Source organism: Canis lupus, chromosome 23 (genome assembly GCF_011100685.1).
Source record: "Canis lupus familiaris isolate Mischka breed German Shepherd chromosome 23, alternate assembly UU_Cfam_GSD_1.0, whole genome shotgun sequence".
Lineage (NCBI taxonomy): Eukaryota > Metazoa > Chordata > Mammalia > Carnivora > Canidae > Canis > Canis lupus.
Genome location: NC_049244.1, coordinates 10,615,005 through 10,639,438, shown reverse-complemented (window position 1 = coordinate 10,639,438; position 24,434 = coordinate 10,615,005). Strand labels below are relative to the sequence as shown.

Genomic DNA, 24,434 nt, shown 5'->3' with positions numbered 1-24,434 from the left:
ATGCCATGCCAGCCAACTACACAGGATTTGAAGTAATTTCTGCTCAACTGCTGGCTGGCATCCCTCCCATCACTGCTCCATACATCATTTAAAAAGCAGTCTTTCTTTTCTTTTCTTTTCTTTTTTTTTTTTAAGCAGTCTTTCTAAACCTGAATTTAACCATGCTGCTCTCTCTCCACTACCTGCATTAGCACCTTCAAGGTGCAGTTCAGGCCTGAAGCCAGCATGAAGACCTGGCCAGGTGCCCACTGCCTGCCAGCAGGAAGAGGCAGTTCTGGCCCAATGCTCCCCTGCTCTCCAGCCATGCAGAGTGACCTGCCCCTCCCCTTGCTGAGACCTCTGCACCCTTGGATCATTCTCTTTGCAGCAGCCTCTCCCTCACCTTCCCCTTTAGGTTGAAACTGGTATTCTTGCCTCCAGGACTGTCCTGACTCCTCCTGTCTTTAAGATCATCTCATTCTACATTTTTATGGTCGAATTTCTTACTTCCATTTCTCCTCAATGGGCCCAATCACTGCAGGATGAGGACAGTATGCAAGTCCCTTCTGACTCCCTACTTCCTAGCCCAGGCCTGGCTCCAGTAGGCACCCTTGTAAGCTTACTGAATAAATGAAAGAATGAATGGATGGCTTGGAGCTCTGAAGGCCTCTCTCTACAGATCCGATGTTGAAAATGACTATGTTCTCAGTAGGCTACTGGCCAGGGCTGACCCCTGACCCCTGTAAAACTGCAACAGACTGGCTCTTCTACCCTCATGGAGAGGCAGCAAGCAGCAAGGTAGGGGCCTTGACCTCAGCTCCCGGGGCAGACTTGATTGGGTGGCAAGTCATCCCAAGGACCTGGCCTGTGATTGGTTTAGGAATGGTGGGCATCCCATTTTGGGCCAATGAGACTCAAGGAGGGAGTGGCTGGAGGTTTTAAGAAAGTGCTTAGAGGAGGTGGATGACCAGTGGCTTCTGACACCTATCTCAAGAACAGAGAGGGTGCAGGTATAAGATGAAGCTTGCTGGGTATAAGATGAAGCTTGCTCTGTAGAGGGCAGAGAGGAAAGACAGAGAGAACTTGGGTCTCTTGGGAACTATTGGATCAATCTCTCAGACTGTCCACTTTTGACTTCCAGTATATGCACCAGTGAGATTTCTGCTTTTGGGAGCTGCTATAAGCTGAGTTTTCTGTTACCTGCAGCTGGCAGCAGGGCTGATCTCTGTAAACCAAAGAAACATAAGTTTTATGTTTATTGAGGTTGTTTTACTCACACATGCCTCTTCCAAGATCCCAGGAGGACCTCACAAAGTGCTTCCAGGGTGACATGTTTTTGTAGAATTTGCAAAGCCATGGTAGTTTACCACAATCCATCAAACACACCTCTTCCCTCTCCCACATCCCCTCTGTCATCCTGCCCCAGGGTGGGGTGCTATTGAGGCAGCCAAAGGCAATTTGAGGATTGGGCCCAGAGAGAGATGAGTTGGTCACTCATTCAGTTGGGTGTGGAAGGACACCGTTCATGGTCACTTTGGGGTTTAGCTTAGGTCATGCTGGATGATCCCATGTGGAAAGGACTTCCAAGAATCTGTTAACACTCACAGAGCTGACTCATTGGGCACCGGATCTCAAAGGTGCAGAGCTGCAGATTGTCACATGATGTGCAACACAGATCAAGGTACATAGTCCGGAACTGTGTGGAGTGTAGAGGAGAAAGAAGATTTGGAATGTAGTCTGAGGAAACTTCTTCCATTTGCCAGATACATGTAAGTGAAAGACTCAGTTCTCTGCAATGTCTCATCAAAACAGAAGCTATCTTGTGTCAGATGTGATGGCATGAACCTCCCAGTAGACCACTCTGGTGACAGTGTGGGTGACAGACTTATTAATGAGTGTCTCCAACTCAGAGCATAAAGATGAGCCACTGCTTAAAAAAACTTGAGGGTCACCTGGGTGGCTCAGTCGGTTCAGCATCTGCCTTCAGCTCAGGCCATGATCTTGGGGTGCTGGGATAGAGCTCTGCATTGGGCTTCCTGCTCAGGGGGAGTCTGCTTCTCCCCCTCTCTCCACCTCTTCCTTACCCTGCTTGCTCTCTCTCTCTTTCTCAAATAAAAAAATAAAATCTTTAAAAAACAAAAACCCCCAAAACAACAACACAAAACAACAAAAAAAAGAAAACCTGAAATGCTCTGGCTGGAAGAACTTCCAGCTTAGAAAAGACTCCCCAACTTTGACAATAATCCTGAAGATATCTATGACCTTACCAGTAATGGGTTGTGAAGCTACAAGAAAACTTGATAAACTATTGATAATTAAAAAAAAATATCTGCTCAACCATGCTAGAGAAAAAACTTAATTATCTTTCTGTTGGCTCTGTATAAAATAGTATAAAATTGTTGTCATGTTATGAAGCAATCAAAGAGAAAGCAGATAAATAAATGCAGGGAAAAATATTTTAGACAAGAGATAGGCAGTTATTTAATAAAAATAATATGCTATTTTTCTGAATTTTGTGATATTTGCATTGTCAGCTTTTAATATTTATAATTTGTTGTCATTTCTTTTCTCATTTGAGTTATTTGTTGTCATACTTGATTTTATATTAGTAATTTTGTATTGCTTCCTAAAGAGAGGATCCTGAGCTGTGGGAGCCTAGGCCCCACCAGAATGAGGCACAGCCTGCATCCCTCCACTATGAGGTTTTAAAAAGGATTTTATTTATTTATTTGAGAGAGAGAGAGAGACATAGTGAGAGAGAATGCATGAGTGGGGGTGGGGAGAGGGAGAAGCAGACTCCTCACTGACTAGGGAGCCTGATGTGGAGCTTGATTCCAGAACCCTGAGATTATAACCTGAGCCAAAGGCAGACACTTAACTGAGGCACTCAGGCACCCTCCACTATGAGTTTTGCCAGAGGAATCTGTCTGGGGAATCAGAGCCATCACTGGCTGTGGCCTCTTGTAGCCACTCTAGCCACAGAAAGACCAGGTGACAGACCATCCCCACAGACAAGCTCTCTGGAGCCCAGGAGATGCTAATATGGTGATGTTCCTATTGTGTAAGGAATGTTCCTAAGGGTTAGCATGAGAACAATCCCGTGTTCTAGAAGCAGGGAGAGCATGGAACATGCATTCAACTCTGCCCCCAGGCTATAGAGAAGCAGCTCTCAGGGTGGTGTTCCAAGGTTGCTGGCATGGACAGCAGGGGTTCTTAACCTAGGTTCCACAGACACCTCCCCTCAAGGGCCCAAGGGTAGAAGTCAGTGGGTCTGTGAATTTGGCTAGGTGAACCATTACATCTTTATTTCTACTAACCTCTAGATAAAATGTAGCATTTCCATCAATTTTAAACATAGGCAACAAACTGTGGTATCAGCAGGACTGTTACCAAGAAAAATCATGGATGTTTTTCTATTCCTTTAATGTTTTTGAAGTTATCTTAAAATATCATTAAGTTCACTATTTAAATAGTAGTTATTACAAGACCTGCTGGTAGACTTTATTTAATGTGTTAATATAGAAGCTATACAGTACTGCATCGGAAATTATATTTTACATTTTAATAATGATTTCAATGTAATTAGCTTTCTTTATAATCTGTTATTTTATTTAATTCACCTGAAGACATTAAGAAGGGGTCTATGGGACCGGACTGCCACAGGGGTCCACAACACTGAGAAGATTAAGAATTCCTGTGGTAAAGGAAGTTGCAGGTATAGAGAGACAGAGTAGTAGATGGGATAAGGAAAAGAAGAACAAAGTATTGCCTACATTGCTAGCTTTTGGCTCTGAGTTGAATTTCAACTCTACGTAGTCATGCATTCATTCAAAGAACTCCCAATGAGTATCTACTATGTGGTAAGTTAATCTAACCCAGTACTCCTTTTATGAGGCAAGCAGCATTATAAAACCCATTTTACAGATGGTGCAAGGAAGGCTTAGGGAGGTTAACCTACTTGCCCAGATTCGCATGACGGCTAAGTGGGAGAGCAGGATTTTGGTGAGGTGGGCATCTGTGGAGAAGATGGAGAAGGTTACCTGGAGAAGGCAATAGTGGCACTGCATTTTAATACTTGAATAAGAGTTGGCAGGTGCTTAGAACGCAGCTTGAGGGCAGAGGCAGGCTGGAGAAAGGGGGTGGGAGAAGGAAGAGGGGTGTTAAGGAAGAGGTGTCAGATCTAGGAGTTAGGGAGCATCTTGGACTCCTCCTCTAACACCTCAGAGTCTGGAACTTGTTCTAGCCACATGGTGGGGGAGGAAGTTTTCTGAGTTAGGGCCTAGGGTTCTCTCTAGGCCACTTGGGGTGATTGGCCATCCAAGTTCGTTTGGGCTGAGGTGTTTCCTGGGACATGAGACTTTCAACATGAAAACTGGAAAAGTCCTGGCAAATCAGGATGAATTGGTCACCCTGAAAAGCAGGAAAGACAGCTTCTGGCAAGGGAAATACTGCTCTCCTCTCTTCAAGGCCAGGCAGAAGAGGTGATGTCCATTCTCAGCTCCTGGGTTTGCAGAGACAAGAGGTACTCGGAGATGGTGGCTGTTCAGCTTCTCCCTTGTTCTCCCACTTAACTCTGTTCTTGGATTAGAAAAGATCAAAGCTCCACCAACCCTGGCCACAACCCCGTGTTTCCTCCAGAATACACTGCAGATTCTGCACCCCAAAACTAATTGCTGATGGCATGAGTGGGATCATTGCCTTTGGGATGGCAGCCTCTTGAGCTATAAAAACCAAGTAGGCATATCATATGAGGTGTCAGTTCAAGCTTTGTGGAAGACGCAGGCAAATCAAGGTAGCCACAACCCCTTTAAGTTCATTCTCTCCTTCTCTTTCTTTTCTTTTTTTTTTGAATTATTTATTTATTCATGAGAGACACACAGAGAGAGAGAGAGGCAGAAAAATAAGTAGAGGCAGAAGTAGGCTGTCTGTGGGGAGCCTGAGGCAGGACTCAATCCTGGGACCCTGGAATCATGACCTGGGCCAAAGCCAGACACTCAACCACTGAGCCACCCAGGTGTCCCTCTCTCTTTCTTTTTTCAAGCCAAGACCACACCAGCCTTCTCAAACATCACTGGGTTGCTTATGAAAATGCAGATCCCTAGGCCTATACCCCTAGAGATATGAGTTCAACATGTTAAGGTGTGGTCCAAGGAGTTGCAATTGACACAAGGCGCAGGAGCACTCAGAAACTGGAAAAGAGAATTTGGAATGCACCCAGAAATTCTACTTTTTGGATTTTATCCTAAGGGCAAGTACACAAAAATGAATTTAAGAGAATTATTATTTCAATGTGGTTAAAACAGAAAAACTTGAGGGAAAAACTAGATATTGATTAAATAAAATTTGGTATGTCTATACAATGAAATGCTATTTAGTCATCAAAAATGTTACTATAAACCTCTATTGCACTGGAAAGATGTCCAGCATTGATTTTTTTAAGACTTTTTATTTTGAAATAAGTTTATATTTACAGAAAAGCTGCAAATACAGTGCAGAGGGTGCTAGTATACCTTTCACAGAAGCTTCCCTGGATGTTAGCATTTAATATAACCATGGCCTATGTATCAAAGCTAAGAAACCAATCAGCATCCATATAGTCTGACTTACTAAACTATCTGCTTCATTCAATTTTACCACTTTTCTGCTAAGACTCTTTTTCTGTTCCAAGATCTAAGCTAGACCAATATGTTGCATTTAGCTGTCGTGTGTCCTTAGTTTTCTCCAATCTGTGACAGTTTCTCAGTCTTGTTTTTCAAGACCTTGACACTTTCGAAGAGAACCCTCAGAGAGGTCTCACCCCATGACAAGTGAGAATTGGGGGATAGCTGCCTAGCCTCCTATCCTTGAGGAATTGCTGACAGTATGCCTTATGTGGTCTCCCAGAATTCCCTGGGATGGTTGGGCTTTTGGCTGTCCACAGTGATAATTTGTGGCCACTCTGCATTGGCTGTTTTTCCTTCCTTCCTACTGGTATCTCCTGGGACCATCTCCCAGATAAACTCCATGCACTCCAGTCCGAGTCCCAAAACCTACTGCTTCGAGGAAGAAGGGTCCAGCTAATCCAGTACCATCGTTTCTGCACCCTGTGTTCACATCATCCACAGGAGGGGGCTGTCATGATCTAAGTCTTGCACACCTTGTTAGAGGGCTCACAACCAGACTAACCAGAGATGTTTAACTCCAGGAAGATTTTGAAGAGGTGGGCAAAGTGTCTTCAAATGCCCAGAGGCGTTTCATAAAAGGAGGATATGTTCTCTCCACTCCAGAAAGGGGCACTTATGAGAATTCCATAAGTCATAATCAATGACTCCACCAAGCTATTAGCTTCCTTGGTCAGGGATTGGGTTTTATTTGACTTGCCATCCTCAGTAACGAATATGGTGGCTGGCACAAAGCAGAGATGTGTAAAAGACATCTGTGGCTTCCTCTTCAGGATCTGTTCCCCCTTCTACTGCCAACAGTATCCTTACTTTCCTCTAGAGAATATATTCCTCCCCCATTTCAGGGTTTTGGTTTGAGTTGGATGGACAATTCCCCCTTCCCACCCAAACTCCATATCTCATCTCTCTGGCTGCAGTGATTGGTCCAAGAGAAGGATATCTGTCTCAATTAAACTTCCTTTTTTTTCCAGGTATAACTTACATATAACATTATATTGGTTTCAGGTGTATAACATAGTGATTCAGTATTTGTGTACATCGTGCAATGATCGCCACAATAAATCTAGTTAACATCCATACATGACTTGATTTGAGCTAACAAGAGTGAGTCTTAGGACTTTGAGAAAGCTAGCCAAAGAGTTGCTTCTGGTTCTTCTGGAGGATTAGATAAGAGGCCTGGAACCACAGCATCCATTTTGCTAATATGAAGCATATAACCCAGGAGTTACTATGATTGCTTGCAGATTCATGGGGCAATAATATGGCAGACAAATTGGAATGAAAGCCCCACCAGGTCCTTTGTGGCATTTTTAAACTCCGAGATAAGCCTCACTTGAAACTATTTTTTTAAATGCCTTTTGGGGGGGGCTAATTTGGGGTTTCTGTCACTTGTAAAATTATGTCATGCAAAATGAATGTATACTAACACAAGTTTGCTGATGGATGAATGATATAAAAATGAAGTGGGTTTCTGGAAGGTTTAAAGAGGGCTTACTAAAACTCAGAGCTCTGAAATATAGAGCAGAATGCCCCCCTGAGGTAATATGTTTCATGTTTCTAAAAGTATATGGATAGGCTGCATCACCATTCTGTCAGGGGTACTGAAGAAGGAATCCCCGTGGGAGGAGATGGGTCTATATGAATGCAGAAATAGTACCTCTTCCACTCTTAACATTCTGTCAGTGTGTAAAAGCAGCAAGACCCCACAGCAGATGGAAAGCTGAGAAGTGTTTCTCAAAGAGGCTCCACAAATGAGGGTGATAATGCAGTATAAAATTATGACTGAAGAGCAGATTTGGGGCCCAGCCTGTCCCTCTTACTCCGTACTCCTGGAGCATTCCAGCCTGGGGGTGGTAGGGGAGGAATTCTGAGTGTCAGTGAAGAGAATGTCACATGAAACTAGAGCCGGGTGACAACGGGCCCATAGGTTCCATGGCTGAGTAGGACTCGGTGGGGGAGGCTGGCCACTAGCAGCAAGACCCATGTGAAGGTGTGGGCAGCTCAAGGCCCCGGTCAACTTTTTGCTTGCTGACAGGTGTACAGCAGGTCTTAGAGGAGGCCTGTTCTGACCTCAACATACTCATCAGGAGGAGAGTTTGCTCTTGAGAATTGATTATAAATTAAAGGGCGTGTGAAAGAGTAGACATCTACTAACATTTGCTACTGATTGATTTTTTTCCCTTTCTTTTCAACTGGTTTCAAAACTTATAAATGATTGATGGTGGAATTAGTTGGGTTTTTTTCTTATTTCATGGAGTTTTATTTTCTTACAACCTGGTATATGCACGTATATGAAACTAAGCTTATAGACAAGGGCTTGGGGACACTGGGCTCTGCTAGATTCACACTTTCACAAGTTCTGGCTCTGCTGCTGGCCCCTGGTGTGATTGTTGGCAACATATTTACCTCTTTTAGCACTACTTTTCTCATCCATAAAACTGAACCCATCTCACAGAACCACCATAAGGATAAAATACGAAAGTTATACAAAAATCTTGGCACACCCTAAGTGCTCAAATGGTGAGAGACATAAAATATTGGATCTTGAGGGGCCTCACTGATGCTTAAAAGGATGACACAATTCATCTAAAGCTTCATTCCATGGATTCTAGAAGGCCAAAGTCTTTTTCAAATTCCCTGGGGTCTTCTGCCTTTTCCAAGTGTCAGTCAAGGAGAGGCCAGAAAGACAGATGAGTTGGAGCTGAACAGAGAACAGTATGGTGATAGAGGGTGACAAGAGGGAAAGGTGTGGAGTGTGGCAAAAGGGAAAGGGCAGGCCCTGCCAAAGACAGCCGCTGCTCTCAGCTCCAGCCAGTGGTTGCCAGACAGTGGGGGTTGAATGATGTCAGTATGGCTTAAAAGAAAAGCCAGAAAGTCAGATGAGTTTTTTTTCCTAAATTCTTTTGCTTTTAGAAGTCTTCCAGCAATTAAAAAAAAAAATTAAAATCTGCATAGACAAAACAAAACAGAAGCCAGGGTTGAATTTGGCACATACCATCAGTTTCCTACATTTGCTTTGAAGTCTGGAGGTCAGCCTGTGAGCTCCAAATGTTAAGGCCACCTGGCTTCTAGCCCTGCTCTCTATGCCCATGAATCTCTATCCATCCTCTTCAATAGTGCAAGGCAGAGACAAATACTTCCGCATGTCAACAGCTGAAGACATGATATGAAAACCATCAAGGGCAAGAGAAACAAGAGCAAGCAGGAAGATCAAAGTTTCTGAAACCCTCCTCCTCCTTGCAGACATTCTGTTGTGTTGGAGGCTGAAAGTCAGCCTGCTTCCACTCCATTCACTTCAATTAAATTTCCTCAATATTACCACATGACAAGCACTAAATTAGGCCTTGGGGATTTTTTTTGTCCCGCCTACTGTGTGCTTGGGACAGTTAGATATTTTAACTACCTTGGCTCACAACAACCTTGAGAAGTAGAAATTATCTTCTCCATTTTATGTGGAGAAAAATAAAGGCTCAAGAGTGGTGAGCCACTTGCCTAAGGCCACCTTGCTAGCCAGTGACAAAGCAGGGTTTCAAACCCTGATCTGTGGGTCTCCAGATTCCTTGTTGACTTCATCCCACCACTGTTTTTTTGGACACAAAAATTCAAGTGTGAAAATTGCAGCAAATGCAATAAGCATTCCAGTGGAGGTGAGCCAGTGGTGTGGTAGGAGGAGAGAGAAGAGAAGCATCTGCCCCAGCAGTCTTGTGCTTCAGAATGTACATGGATCACCCTGGGAGCTTGTGAGACTGGGTTCTGGGTCAGTAGCTCTGGGGCAGGGCTCCAGGGTCTGCCTTCCAAAGGAGTGCCCAGGTGATGCAAATGCTGCTGCTCCATCTGCCACACTTTGGGAAGCAAGGCTCCATTCCATGATCTCAGCCTTTTGAGAAGAGCTACTTAACTAGGAATTGTGGAAAGGCAAGGGTGTGGCTGGTCTGGGTGAATCCACCTCTCTTCCTGGCAAAGCAACCCTGCCTACTTTCTGCCTGTTTTCCTGTGAGGTCAGGAGAGTGGGACATGTACACACATGGTATGGTTATGAGCCTGTGGGGATAGGGCACCCATTAGTGTCTTGCTGTGATGCAGCTCAGGATGGCACCAAAGTCAAGATGAGGCAGATGTGCTTCTGAACCAGCTGAGCAAGGTGTTTTATTGCTGGAAGCACTAAAAAGAAGTAAAGCAATGGTGAATGGTGAATACTGGTAGTCCCTACATGAATCCTCTTCACCCAGGGGGTGCCCATCCCTACCTGCTATCCACACTGTTTCCAAGGTGTTCATAGCTGCTTCCTCCAGAGAATTATTCTCAGCAGAATGGGAGCCATCTCTCCCAGAAGACTTCCCCATCAGGCTTCCCTTCCCTCTCTACTTATAGACAGCCTGTAGACAACAACTGATTGATGAAGGTATGAAAGTCTATTGCCCTTGGCTTCTAGGAAGGACCAAGTCTGTGGTGCCGACTGTGGTCTGTAATGCTCCAGAACTCCTCATGGGATAGAGCTAAAGCTGGGACCACTTCCTTGGTTAGTAGAATCCCCAATGCCATCTTGTTTCCCTTGTTCCCCTTCTCCTAAGGGCATTCCTCTAACAAACAACGTATACCCAAATCCCTGTCTCAGGCTCTGCCTCTGCCTCTGGGGAACCTCATCTAAGGCAGAAACTCATGCAGGTAGATACTGCTGTCCTCACAAAGACAGCATGAGATGGGTGTCCTTGTCCCAATTTGACAGATGAACAAACTGAGACTCAAAGAGAAGTCACTGGATGAGTACCCACAGCTGGTAAGAATGAAGCCAGGACTGGCATCTAGGTGTGTGCTCATGTGCTTTTGCCCTTGGACTCACTGACAGTGCCTCTTTATATTTTGTCTTTGACCCTTTGGAGGCAGGGACCCCTTGGAGTTGGGCTTCTCTGTGGCCCAGCCCTTGGGCCATCCATACAGGTAAAGCTGTGGGGGCTCTTAGAAGGCCCAAGGGAGTGGGGACAGTGGGTGGGGAGGGGGAGACTCTGCCTCCAAACTAATTCCTGCACTCAGAGCTGATTCCCTTCAAAAAGGTACTTTATTTATTTATTTTTTTACCTTTACCTCGTTTCTTTTATCCAAATTACATTTCCTCCCTTCCAGTTCTTCCCTGGGGAACATCCTTGCTAGAGGGAACCATGCCTAGATTTTGCTACACACTCTGGAAGGAACCAGAACACTTGGGTGAGACAAGACAAAGAGCCAGAGTGCACAGACACCACCTTCTGATGTGTAGGAGCTCATGGTTGCCAAGAACTTCAGGGCTACTGTCCAATTTGATTCTCAGTTACCATTACACACATTTTACAGATGGGGCTTAGGACTCTAGGGTCTACCAATTCCAAGATTCCCGATTCCAGACAAGGGAAGTGGGTGTAAGCTGCAGCAGGGAGCACCCAGTGCAGTAAACAGTGGCAGGAGCACAGCCCCAGACTCCAGTCAAAGGGGACAGAGACAGTGGGGGAGGGGGTGAGGTGAATGATTTGGGAAGCCTGGGCTCCAGTGGCAGGCTTCCAAAAGCAGGATCTTGGCAAGCTTCCCAGGCTAGATTTTACCCGTGAAGGTCCAGGTCAGGAACCTCACTCTTCAGCCAGAGGAACTGTCTGAGTTAGAAGCTTCTCCAGTGGAACCCTCCAGACTCAGAGCCCTGGCCCTGTGACCATCTTGTTTACAGTTGCTTGAGCTTGCTTGCTCTGTGACATCCTGACCCAGGCAGTGGCCTTTCCCAGATGCCAAACAGTGACATGAAGGTTACTCTAAGACTTGCCTGCTAGTTTTATATCTCTCATCAGTGAGAAAGTTTCAGGAGATTTCAAGGCCAAGATAGGCAGGCATTTAGGGTGAAAGGAAGCATTTGGGACTTTGGGATTAAGTTCTTGGATCCATTGTTGTGATAGGTATGTGTGCATGATCACCCTGGGACCCTAGCAATGAGTCTTTTAGGACTGCCAGATTCCTGTAACTCTAGCTTTCTGAGCCACCTTACAAACTTGGTCATTAGCCATCTCTGCATTATTCTCTGTGGACAGTGGAGGAAGAGGGTTTACTGCCTCCTACTCAGGGCCTATGTAAGGGACAAGATCTGGTCATCTCTGCAATTCTGGGTTTGAAAAGACACAAGTAATAGCGGAAATCCTGTGTGAGCATAGTTCTATTGGAAAAATAAGCATGTGCTACTACTTCCAACCCCCCTGAGTTACTAAAACTGTGGCCTTCTGCCCTAATGAGAACCCCAATGGTGTAGACATCTCCCCTGGCCTTGTTGGAACTGACTTTGAAGTCAGAAGAGGTTAAAAATGTATTTTAAGGTTCAGGCAATTAGAGCAACCTTGCAGAACCCCTGACACCAAGAGGATTTATATTGGATTTTTTCTAATATTAACATGATCAAATGCAGTTGAGCACTGGGGCACCTGATTCTCCAGGAAAAGAATATTCTGGTTTGGGACTCGGAGAAGACAATGTGATGCTTAGGGCCCAGACCTTGCCAGGAAAATATTACGAGGAAATGAAAGAGCCCAAGAATTAGAGCCTTGTGCTTCTATTTTAAAAACATGCCTCGAAGGCAGGCTTTAAATAGAGAGCGGGCTCACAGAGAACTTTATTTGCAGGAGGCCCTGAAGAAGAGGGCAGACCCCAGCAGTCCCTGGCAGGGCAGAGAGCCTGGAGATCTTGGTGGTCAACAAGAGCAGTGGATCTTCCAGGGTCATCCAGGGCCAGCTACATCAGCATCTTTGGGAACTCGCTAGACAGGCACCTGTCTGGCTTCCACGCCACCACTGCTGGCTCAGAGACTCTGGGGGTGGAGGCCAGTGTACCTGTTTTATTAAGTTCTGTGGCAAACCGTGATGCCTACTTGTGTCTGAGAACCACTATTCTACATCTGAGGGGAATGGATCCAACCTGCAGATGCATTTTTATTGACTGGTACAGCATTTGAAATTGTTTGAACCGGTTTCCAATGTTTCAAACGGGTATTTTTATATGAAAATCCACATTTCTGGCTTTTCTTGGAGAAAAAAAAATCAGATCTAGCCACAGGGGACTCACGTACCTGCTTGGCAATAATTGTCTGGAGCTGAGAAGAGGCTAGTGCTCTTAGAAAGGGCACCAGCCCTCCTGGGAGCAGCGGCCCCTCATTACCCATCTCTCTTCACTCAATCCTGTCTGGAGGTTTTTGAGCTGTTGGCCCGTGACCTATATAATGTCTAGTGTCATCTCAGGCTGAAATTCATTCCACACGCATTTGCTGACCACTTACCTGATAGGATGGACTTTTCTGTTGTCCTTAGAACCTCCCTGACCCTTACCATTTCCTCCCACCTCCAGCACAGACACACCCATCCTCAGCTACCTGCACTTTTTTTGCTAAGATGGGGGAAAAAAAGGAAAGGCTTGGTTAGCATAACACCCAGAATGCAGCCATACAAGTCAGTTAATACCAGAAAAAAAAATAGATTTCTTTGTTTCACCTACACCATTCTCTGACCTCACTGTTGAGAAAATAAGCTTATTATCATGTTCAGAAAAGAAGGGACACTGTCCTTTTGTTAGGCTTGAGGGGGTTTTTATCTATGGCTTGGGGGTCATCAAAGGTGGACAAGTTCATTCAGTGGCTGGGATGGCCTGGGACAGTTGACGGTCTTCTCTGTGCCCAACACTGAGCTGGGTTCTGAGATAACAGTGAGGTCCTGGGCTGGGGTGTGGATGGTCACTTCTGAACTATGTCAACCCCACTTACTTCCCAGGGCCACTTCCTCCTCTGCTCCATGCTGACCTTCCTCCTCAGTCTATGCCTGTCCTCCCTCCAATTCTACCCTGAACCAATTTTTGTGTGAATGGCAGACTTCATCAAAGTCTGGTGGTGGCAGTTGGTATTTTATTACAGATGACTTAAACTATTACTGGATATTCCTGATCGCAACAACCCTGTCTTCATCAGATCAACCCACAACCTTCTCCTTCCATCTCTGCTTCTCATCTTTACCTGCTCACCTGATTCTCTCCCAGCCCCACACACTTCTGGAAACTTTTTTGTGCAGAGCATATTAGCTGCCACCTTGTTTCACTGTGTGCTTATAAGCTATTCTCCAGGTGTGGGCGACTCACCTAGAGTGGCCCATCACAATAGTTTCCTGGACAAATACAGCAAAGGGATGTTGGTGCCAGTCAAAATAGCAACTTTTTTCACCCTGCCAAGACTATTTCACAGCTGAAGCCTCAATCCCAGAACTTAAGCAACCTGGCCAGACATACCTTCTGGTCCACCTGGCTCCTGCTCCAACCCTTCCAGGAAAGGGGTAGACTGAGCAGACCTGGCCTCAGCTGATGAGTAGATGAGTGGGGTCCTGTCCTGTCCTGCTATTCCCTCTTCAGGATACAAGGCTCCTCTCCTTTCAGGGCTCCCTCTTTTAAAGCAAGGTCATGGAGAGAAGGCTCCTACGCGGCTGGCATCCCATTAATTTGTTCTTTGGGGAGAATGGCCATAGGTGTTGGGTAGGGCCAAAGTGCCGGCTGTCAGCTGAGTCCATCTCCAAGGCAGTATAGCCAGCCCAGCATACCTTTCTCAGTTTAACACACCACCGGGTACATTGTACCTCATAGCTCAGAATCAATAAAGTCAAGGCAATTTCCTTAACATGCCATCAATAAGAGATTATGGAAGGGGGAGGGTTTTCCTTAGAAGCTAATGCCTTACTAAAGTTCAAATGAGGCAATATATAGTAAAATAAATTCCAGCTCTATTTTCACTCCTTGCAATTTTAGTGGAGACTAAATGAAATGGAACTGTGTTGATCCTAACCCGTTCAATATATCTTCACTTCCTAAGAACCAAGGTCATTTTTACCTTCATGGGAAGGGAGGCAAAATATAAAATACTCACCCATACCGAACAGAAATGCATTTGCAGGTTTTTGAAAGCCAGGTAGATGACTGATATATTATGTAATTCATTTCATGGCATAGCTGAATGTGTTTTATAGATAGTGTTTAACCTTGCCAATTCTGCTCTGAGATAATCCCCCTTCTGAGGATAAAAATCATATATTTAACATAAAAGGAAAGGTTGGGAGAGGAAAGCAGCATAATGTGTTCTGTTCAACAGATAACCAGAAGTTGCTTACACAGAAAGATGATCAGAGCAAGTTCATTACTGCTTTGCCTTATTAGCTAATCATCATGTTGCTACTAATCAGAAGTGAGGGGATAACCACTTGAGTGGCATTGTGCTACTCAATGACAAAATATATCCAGTGTTGTGTGGCAAGGCGGTGTGTGAGCGGTGGCTTTGACAGACCCTAGATTGATCCTCTGTGTGATCACATACCTGTTCTGTTAACCTTAGGTAGTTTGCTTAATGCCTTTGAGCTTCAGTCTCCTTGTTTGTAAATGGGCATAAGAATAATCACTGCAGTATTTAATGGTTATCCATTACACATTTCTCTTCCTCCTCCTTTCCAATAGAACCCTGATTTTACTCAGGTTTCTTAACCTCTAATTCCATAGAGGAATCTTGACTTATCCCAAGCAGCCCCAGCAGTCCCTTCCTGGGGAATGTTATTAGTTAGGGAAAGGCCCATGGCTCCTATTGGTCCAATCAGACTGGAGGAGAGGTATTTTAACTTTCTCTTGGTGTATGAATAAGGAAGCACATTTTCCCCAAAGGCCACTGGCTGCCATCTTATAGCCACATGAGGAACTAGATTGATGTAAAGGTGGTAGTGAGAATGGCAAAGCATTGAGACAGAAGGAGCCTGGGTCTTTGGCAACATATTGATTGGGCTGTGCCTGGAAACACACTTCTTCTGGTCTCCAAGCAGAAATAAATTCATTATTTATTTTAAAATTATTATTTAAAAAACAAATAAAATTATTTGTTTTTAAAGTCATTTTGAGCCTAGGTTTTCTGTTACAGGCAGTCCACTGCATTCTAACTTATAAATGTTTCAGGCGATTATTGTAAGGATTATAGGGGAAAGAGTCTATATATAGGTATGTCCAGTGAAAATTTCTGTGATGGTGGAGATGTTCTATATCTACATTCTTCCACTAGCCACATGGCTGTTCAGCATTTGAAATGTGACCAGAGCAACTGAGAAATAAATTTCAAATTTTAATTAATTTTAATTAATGAAAATTAAACATTTAAATAGTTACACGTGGCTAGTGACTACTGTGTTGTACAGCATAGATCTATAAAATCATTTGGCACAACATCTAGAATCCAGTAGGGGTCCATGGATGTTGACTTCTCTTCCTGTGTCCCCTGCAACCCCTCAGTCCCCCTCTGAAAATTCATTCGGTCACCAGAATTTGAACAGGTAGCAAGAAGAGCAGGAGGTGTTCATTTCAGGGGTAAAGAAAGCCAAAGGTTGGAAAAGGACCCAGATTTAAGGGGCAGACCTAAATAACAGTGTTTGAACTGTGTTCCTACCTAGTTACCTAGTAAAGCCAGACCTCCATGTTGTTGGAAACCCAAGAAAAAGCTGGCCCTCCTAATGTATGCATTTGGACAAGATTAGATGTCAATGTATAGACTTACCAGAACTTACCAGACTTACCAGGACACTGCCAGACAATTTAACAGTACAGTAACTATGGTAATGGTTTCCTAAGGTCCCTGGTCTTCTGAGACCTGATGTCTACAAAGCACCTAAGCATTAGGTATATGTTCCATGCTGTGACCACTGTTATCTACCATATTGACAGATAACATCACATCACAGAATGGCCTTTAGAAGGAATCCTGCGCTGCAAGAGCTGGGATCCTTCATTGAGTGACTGAGAGCAAGGCTTGTTTTCTATAAATCTTGGTCATTGTCATTTGTTGTCGCCTAATCCCACCCTACACCTTTATTCCTATATCAACCCTTGCCTTCCCTCTACCTCCAACTTGGCCACCACCTGGAAACTATTTCATTGACAGAAGGCAAATATTAGGGTCCCTCTAACCCAGGCCAGTGAACTATCAATGCCCAGCGTAGTAAAGGAAAAAAAATCTTACTAAAACTCCTAATCCTACCAATGCCAAGTGTGGTGCCCCCAAAGACTGGCTATGGACTCTGTAGGGGAAGTATGCTATTATTGGCTTCCAAGTAGGCAGGCATATTGGATTCAGAATTTCCTGCATTTTTTTTTTTTGGTGTTTACTCATTTACATTTTTTTTAAGTTGAGGTGTAATATAAAATAAGGTACAGAAACTCAAATATCCATTTTGGTGAATCTTTTTATATATACACACATGTGACTCCCACTTAGAGCAAGGGATCTTAATCCATATCTTCCTGAAAAAGCAATCACTTTTCTGATTTCTATCAGTATAGACTGGTTTTGCCTGTTCAACAACTTTACATTTACAGAATCCTAGAGCTTCTCTTGCTCAATATTATGTCTATGAGTTGCACCCAGATGGTTGCGTGCAGCAGAGTGTATTTTTTTCCATTCCTGTGTAGTATTCCATTGTATTAAATGTACAGGATTTATTTATCCATTTTACTGTTGCTGGGCATTTGACCATTTTCCAACTTGTGACTATTATGAATAAATTCACTATAAACATCCTTATATATATGTTTTGGTGCATATATACATTTATTTTGGTTGGATTTATATCCAAAAAGTGGAATTCTTGGATTGTAGGCCATGTAGGTTTAGCTGTAGTAGGGACTGTCAATGTTTTTCCAAGTGATTACACTAATTTATACCCCCACTAGCAATGTGTTAAAGTTCCAGTTTATCCATTACCTCATCAAAATTTGGTAGTGCCAATTCTTTTAAGTTTAGTCAGTCTTGTATGTTTGGTAATTCTGGTGGAAGTATATTGCCAGATTTTGAAGCTCAGAGTCAGAGGTTGGCAAATAAGGCCTGCAGGCCAAATCCAGCCCACCATCTGTTTTTGTAAATAAAGTTTTATTGAAACACAACCATACTCCTTCATTTCTGTGTGTCTCTGACTATTTTAGCACTTAAATAGCCAAGTTGAACAGTTGCAACAGAGAATGCATGGCCGACAAATCCCATAATAGCTGGTCAGTTATGGAAGAAATGTGCTGATCCCCGTTTAAAGCAAGTGGGTCATGGGAAAATTCATTTTGGTAATCACTGTAAGCAGTGGGGACAGGTGCCCATTTGGTATCTGGCAGTGGGGACAGGTGCCCACTTGGTATGGTGCCGTAGTGCCTAGGTACTGGGATGGTTACAGAAAGCTGGCATGTTGATCCCTTCAGCCCTCAGGGCAGCTGGACAGGGAATAGGGCAGTTGGAATTCCTGGGCAGGTCTTTTGTTATTTTGAGTGACCTTAGTGGTTTGTCTCAATATGTTGTATAATAATTATCTGTGTGTGCCATGACTTGTAAAAAGTTGGGACACAGTCAGACAGGAGTTCATACCAGCCATCTTCATTATCTTGAGCCTATACCCTAACACCCTGCCAATTGGCTTCTACTCTATCTCTGCTCAGGGAAATCACAAATCCAGGGTTTTTTTTCCCCTTAAGTCCTCATTTTTCTTTATCTCCCTATGGCATTGGACACCCTTTGCTGCCCTGCTTCCAAACACTAGCTAGCCTTGCCTGTATAACAATTATAATAATGTTGATTAGCATTCACTGACTTCCTCCTCTGGAACGTAAAATTTACCCAGAGCATTTTAACTGTTTCTCACAACTGACAGATGTGGTAAGTCGTGTCACCCCAGATTTACGTTAGAGGAAAGAGCTTCGGCAAGTCTCAGTTCCCAGCTAGGAAGTGGAGGCAGGGCTTCGAACCTTGGTGTGGGGTACCTGAGTGCCAATATTCCCCAATACTCATGCTACCTCTGACTACATGATGCTATTGGTTTTCCTCAGACCTTAAGGCTCTTTCTTTTTTTTGTGTCTTTTGCTCTTTCTGCTGTCCCTTCACTGTTGTTTTCCCCAAGGTTCAGGCCTTAATCTCTTCTTTTTACCACATACTCTTTTCTCTCATGGTCTGGCTCATGGTTTCAATGTTAACTTTGATCCTGAATGTGAATTAAGATTGATTTTTTCCAAGAGTGCTCCAGGGACTTTACATAGGGTATCTCATTAAATCCTCAGCATAACCCTGAAAGGTCAATGCTGTACCCACTTTGAAGTTGAAAGAAGTCCATTGACCTGGCTGAGGCCACTCAGTTGGAAGATGATGAGAGTGGGCAGCTTAAACCCAGCTCTGTGATGATATTAAAGTTCATGAGTGTCTAAGGTGGCCCCTTCCCCCCACATGAATGCCAGGTTGGGACCCCCAACCACCTAAAAGCTGTGTCTGCTTATATACTTCATTAAGACTTTAAACACTACACGTCTAAAACCAAACTCACTTTTTCTTCATCTTCCTCTATGCCTTCTTTGCCTTATAGATTCTCTACATGTTGACATCTACAAGTGACCTGAGATTCCAGATGCCTCATTCTGTACCTATATGCTGCCAGCCAACCCCAAGCCCCAGTAGTGCTTTCTATCCTCTGACACCATGCCCAGCCATCTAGATCAGAGACCCTTCCTCTGAGTTCCCATCTCTCCTCGTCTGCCCTGTTCCTTCTGCGACCCAGTGCAATGCCCATGTGTAATGTCACACACCTGCTTTCATCTGTCTGCCCTGGATCCACTTGGGCTTCTACGTATCCCATCAGGGTAGGTAGACCATTCAGTGTTATCTTTCACTGTAGTCCTCAAACTGGCCTGAGCCTTAGAATCAACTGCAGTTTTTTTGTTTGTTTGTTTGTTTGTTTGTTTGTTTGTTTTAATTCCCAAGTGGGTTCCTGACTGGAGCATCTAATTCGATGAATCTGGAGTAAGGTTGAGAACTTGGATTTTTAGCAAGAGCCTCTGGGATTGCAATGTGGGAGCCCTCTGTGTTAGTATGAGAAACACTAGTCTGCTGCAACTCTTCCTCCATAGTTGGGAGGTGCAGTCCTGAGGGAGTGGGCTGGTGGGACAACTGGCTAGAGAACCATATGCTTCTGGCACTCGAGCTAATCTCTTGCCCTCCTCTGTGCCTCCTCCAACACTTTCTTTGCATAAATTGAGGACTCAGTGATTGTAGAATGAATGAATGAATGAATGAATGAATGAATGAATGAGATAGTTTTAAAGGCCTTTTCCCTAACACCTCAGTTATTTTCTGGTTGTAAAGTCAAGAGATGCCCATGGAAGTTGCATAAATCCTGCCTTCCAGTAAGATTTTGTAGGTACCAAGTGGTGAAGCTGAGGGAGAGTCTACAAAATATCTGAGGAGCACTCCTCAAAACTATCAAGGTCATCAAAACTAGGGAAAGTCTGAGAAACTGTCATAGCCAAGGGGAACCTAAACAGACAAGGCAAATCCAAATAATGTGGTATCCTAGATGGGATCCTGGGACATAAAAAGAACATTAAATAAATCTAAACTTTAGTTTTAAAAAAGTGATCTTGCTTCCCTTCAGCATTCAGGGAGGGTCACTAGCATTCAGTCACAACATCTAGTGTCAACATTTCATTCATAAAGTTCATGATGGATGTGTTTACAAGAATTGATATTAGCCCATTGAGTGCCCTATTCCCTCCCCTGACTCATTTTTTGGAATGGGTGCCCATGAAGATCTGGCTGGTCTGACTGCCTTGACGACATAGGCAGGTTACTGAGAGGTAGGTGGAAGAGAAACATGATAATTTCAACAGAACCAGGCACCAAACCTAGCCCTGACATCCATCAGCTATGGGACTTTAGGTGTGTTACTTTTTCTCCTCAGAAGTGGAGTGGTGATGATGTTGCCCTCCTCACAGACCTCCAGGAAGCATTTCATGAATAGAGAGCCAGGGACACTGTAGACATTCGACATCTGGAAGATGGTATATTATTTAAGACATCCTTCGGTTAGGCACTGGGTATTTCAGGCTTGGTAAGACAACAATTCTGGGACCTCTCAAACTTCTGCTGAACTCATTTCCCAAGTTGGGTTCCCTTTTACCCCTGCAGTGCCAGATGTACATCTCCTCCCAGAAGCCTCCCCACCCTAGCACACTCAGCTGGGCACCCCCAGCCATAACTCAGACTTCTAGTTCTCTATAAATAGAACAAACATTCATCTGCCCTGGTCCCAGATGTCATTTTTATTGGTGTCTAAAAATAAAAATAATAGTAATTTGCTACATGGTAATAGCCTGACCCAACTAGCTTGCTCTCTCTTCCTCCAGGCACACTGTGAAAGCTATCGACACCACTTCCAGATTGCAGACCTCTGACCTGTCACCAGTCTGTCAGTGTCAGTAAGGCCAGGTAGAGGACACAGGCCAGCAGTCCAACGAGGAAGCTTCCAGCCTGTGCCCAGGGCGCAGTCTCCAGCCTGGGATTCTTCACCTCTCAGCCACCCTTTCAGCACTATTTAAAGGCCCTGGGGAAAGAAGGAGGGAAAATGGAGAAGAGAGTCAGGGAGAAAGAAGAGAAAGAGAGAAAGAAGACTGATAGCTCAAAGTTGAAAGAGGTAGTTTTGGCAGATAAGTAACAAATGTGGTTTCCTCCTGCATGAACCATCTATGCAGCTGATTAGATTTAGCATCACCCACTATCATCTCTGATGTACTCCATGCCACATGAGGTGGAGGGGGAAGATTTACAAGTGCAATTCTCAGAGACGCTGTACTGGGGAGTTATGGCATCTCTGTATAGTACAGCCAGGGAGGCCAGGAAAGTCTCATGCAATTTAAAACACTCCATAGATCTTTCTAGACACCTTTCTGATGTATCACTGGGCTATTAGCTATTCCAACAGAGATAGGGAATGGGAGTAGGCCAGGGGTGGCAGATACCTTCTGGATGGAACGTTACTGTGTAGTCATGGTCCCCACTCTAAAGGTTTTGGGTTCAGCTGAGATGCTGCGGATCCTCCTTGAGAAAAGTCAGTCTCAATCGAAGGGCCTGTATATGTCTTAAATTTTCTTAATTACATAAGTAACACCTGTATGTGTTCTCCTTGTAAAAGGAAAACTATAGCAATATACACAATCTGAAGTCCTATTCACTATTACTTCCTAACTTCCTCCCTCCACCCCAAGCAATAACTATTGTTGCCATTTGAGTGGGCTTTTCCCAGAACTTTTCAATGCATAGAAAAATACATGTTTTTATGTACAAGTTTCCCTCTTTCCTTCCTTTATTTTTCTTTTTCTCTGTCTTTAAAAAAATATTAATTCAGGTAGGCATGTACTTGTTTGTTTACTTGCATAAATGGTATCTTAGTGTATGCATTGTCCTGCAATTTGCTGTTTTCACTCCTCAATAAGTGTGTCAGTTCGGGGTCCTCTAGGAAAGAGACACTGAGAGCGGTTAGAAGTAGAAGAGATTAATTGGAGGCGATACCTGGAAAGATAGGGGGGACAAGCTGGGGAGGGACAGCACAGAGATGGGGATCTCACAGGGTCTCAGTCAGCTATTGGGAAGCTCAGAGACTGCCCCCTAGAGGAGCGCCTTATTTGGCAGAAATGGCTTAGGCCTTACAACCCCACCATGCTCTGTCATTGGCTGGGGGACACTCAGGAAAATCATGGCCTTAACACAAATGCTGCAGTAAATCCCCAGAGCTCTGCAGCTGGAGGCCATCAGCTTACTGCACTCCTCATAGCCACTGGTAACGCCTCTTTTACAGCCCCACAGCTGCCTCATTGGTCTCAGAATCTTTTCATGAGGGGTATGTGTGCTTTTTGTTTGAGAATGTTCCCCAAGTATGGGTTGATTACAATGGACTTAGCTATTCCCCTCTTGATGGACTCTTAGATTACCCTCTCTTTGCTATTATGGACAGTGTGGCAATCATCATCCTTGAACAACACTCCATCCACAGCAGGAAACTGATGAGGGCTTCTCTGGAGTAAAGATGAAAAGGAGAAATTTCTGACTAAGGATGTCCATTTTGAATTCACAGATTCAGGCCAATTCTCTGCTCAATGGGCTCTGGATGACCCTCTCCTCTGGATGGGACAACCTGCACTTTCCCATACCCCCAAGACATCTGGATTTGATGCCTCTGAGATTGGCCCACCTCCACCAGGTCCCTGACTCTGTTTGTCCAGACTTTGCCTCCTGATGCTCCTGCAACATCCTCAGAAGATCCCTTCACCTAAACTTTTGTCCTGTTTGCTTGGCTGGCCCTTGGTCGTCTGAGGTGGCAAATGTAGGATTTATGATTATAGACTCTGGAAACAACTGATGAGCTTCAATCCCAGCTCCACTAGTTCCTAACTGTGATACCAAGCCAGTTTCTGAAGCTCTTTTTGTATCTCATTTTCCTCATCTGTACAATGAGGCTGTTGAGATAAAATGAGTTATCACGTGTAGCACCCTGCCACCAACTCAATAAATATTAACTTTTGCTATTATCTGACCCCCAGGCTGGGATTCCAGCCCCTTGACATTCATAAGGCGAGTATTCTGGTGCTAATTTCTCATTTGCCAAGTGCCCCATACTTGCAAGTGGATTCCTCAAGATCTGGACCTGCTTCTGTTTTGGTCTGGAGAACACTCTCATACCATTGTCTCCCTTGAGCAGGGCTACTCTCAGCCTGGGGTTCTCCCTCTTCTGAATTCAGCTTGCCAAATATATAGCAAAACCCCATAATTCAAATCTTGATCCTACAACTTGTAAACCTTAGCTCTCTCATCCATAAAAGGCAGTTGGCAATGTGACCTACTCACAGGGCTGTCGTGAAGATAAGTAGAGATATCACTTACCAAGAACTTAGAACCATGCTCAGCAAGTGGAATTAACATGATTATCTCCTCAGAAATGGATCTTTTTAGACCCTATTCACTTGTACCTCCTGGTTGACTGAGGATCTGGTATGTCCATCAATCAGGATGTGATTAATACAATCTGATTAATACAAGACAATTTGACTTGTGTTGAGTTAGGTCTGTGATAACAGGGCCTGGTGCAAAGAGATGGAACCCTGAACAAAAGCAAAAGCAAAGAAACAGGACTATCACCAGCAGTGATGACTTTCCAGTCCGTCTTCATCACAATGTCTACATAGGTATGCACATCTTATTCTTCATGTTGCAAGGGCCCCTCCCTACAAAGAAATGTGAAAGTGTCCCCATCTAAATGGCACCACCCAGCTACCAGTCACCATTACCTTTCGGTATCTTGGGCCCAGCCTTGTCAAATTCAGTTTTCAGAAAAAAAAAACAAGCAATGGAAGTTGGGATTTTTATGTAAAAACTCTCAATTTTATGACTTTGACAACTAATCCAAATGAATCTGGCCAACCAGTTTATGCCTCTGCTTTAGGGCATTTCTGCACAGTTTCTCCATAACTAGCTATTTCACCTGAAATGTGATGGTGTCTCTCTCTCTCTCTAAAGCATGTGGTAGCTTCAATGGTTGATAACATTTACATGGCAATTATGGACACTTTGGGATTCCAGTGGTCTGCATTAAACACTTTCTCTTTTGAGTTGCCAGGTTTTATTTCTCCTGGGTTCCTGCTTGGCTTCTGTTCATTATGGCCTTTCTTCCTACCCTTCCCCTCCCTCACCTTTCTACAAGGGCAGGTGATCAAGTAGACTGCCTGGCACATAATATTTGTTGAATGATTGTGAAGTTAGGAATCCAGGCACTTCTTTCCCCCAGCAACTCTTTTAGTTTGTATCTTTTTCCTCTTGGAATGAAATTAAAGTGATTTTTCAGGAACCTGTTTAACCAGATAGAGAGCAAGGCTTCTCTGGGACCACAAATCTCCCTTTGGGCCTCTTTGTATCTGGGGGGTGCATTTTTCACTTCTAAG

The 24,434-nt window shown here is 44.1% G+C and overlaps 1 long non-coding RNA gene across 2 annotated transcripts; it reads left to right on the top strand.

Annotated features, from left to right (window-relative positions):
• The first annotated feature begins 1,645 nt into the window (after positions 1-1,645).
• Positions 1,646-23,032, top strand: LOC111091881. 2 transcript variants are annotated; one of them, XR_005376690.1, is made up of 3 exons: positions 1,646-1,748; positions 20,850-21,136; positions 22,574-23,032. It is a non-coding gene; the product is annotated as an uncharacterized LOC111091881 (long non-coding RNA). The 2 variants fall into 2 exon arrangements; XR_005376689.1 differs by lacking the exon at positions 1,646-1,748 and adding an exon at positions 19,076-19,307.
• Positions 23,033-24,434: the final 1,402 nt, after the last annotated feature.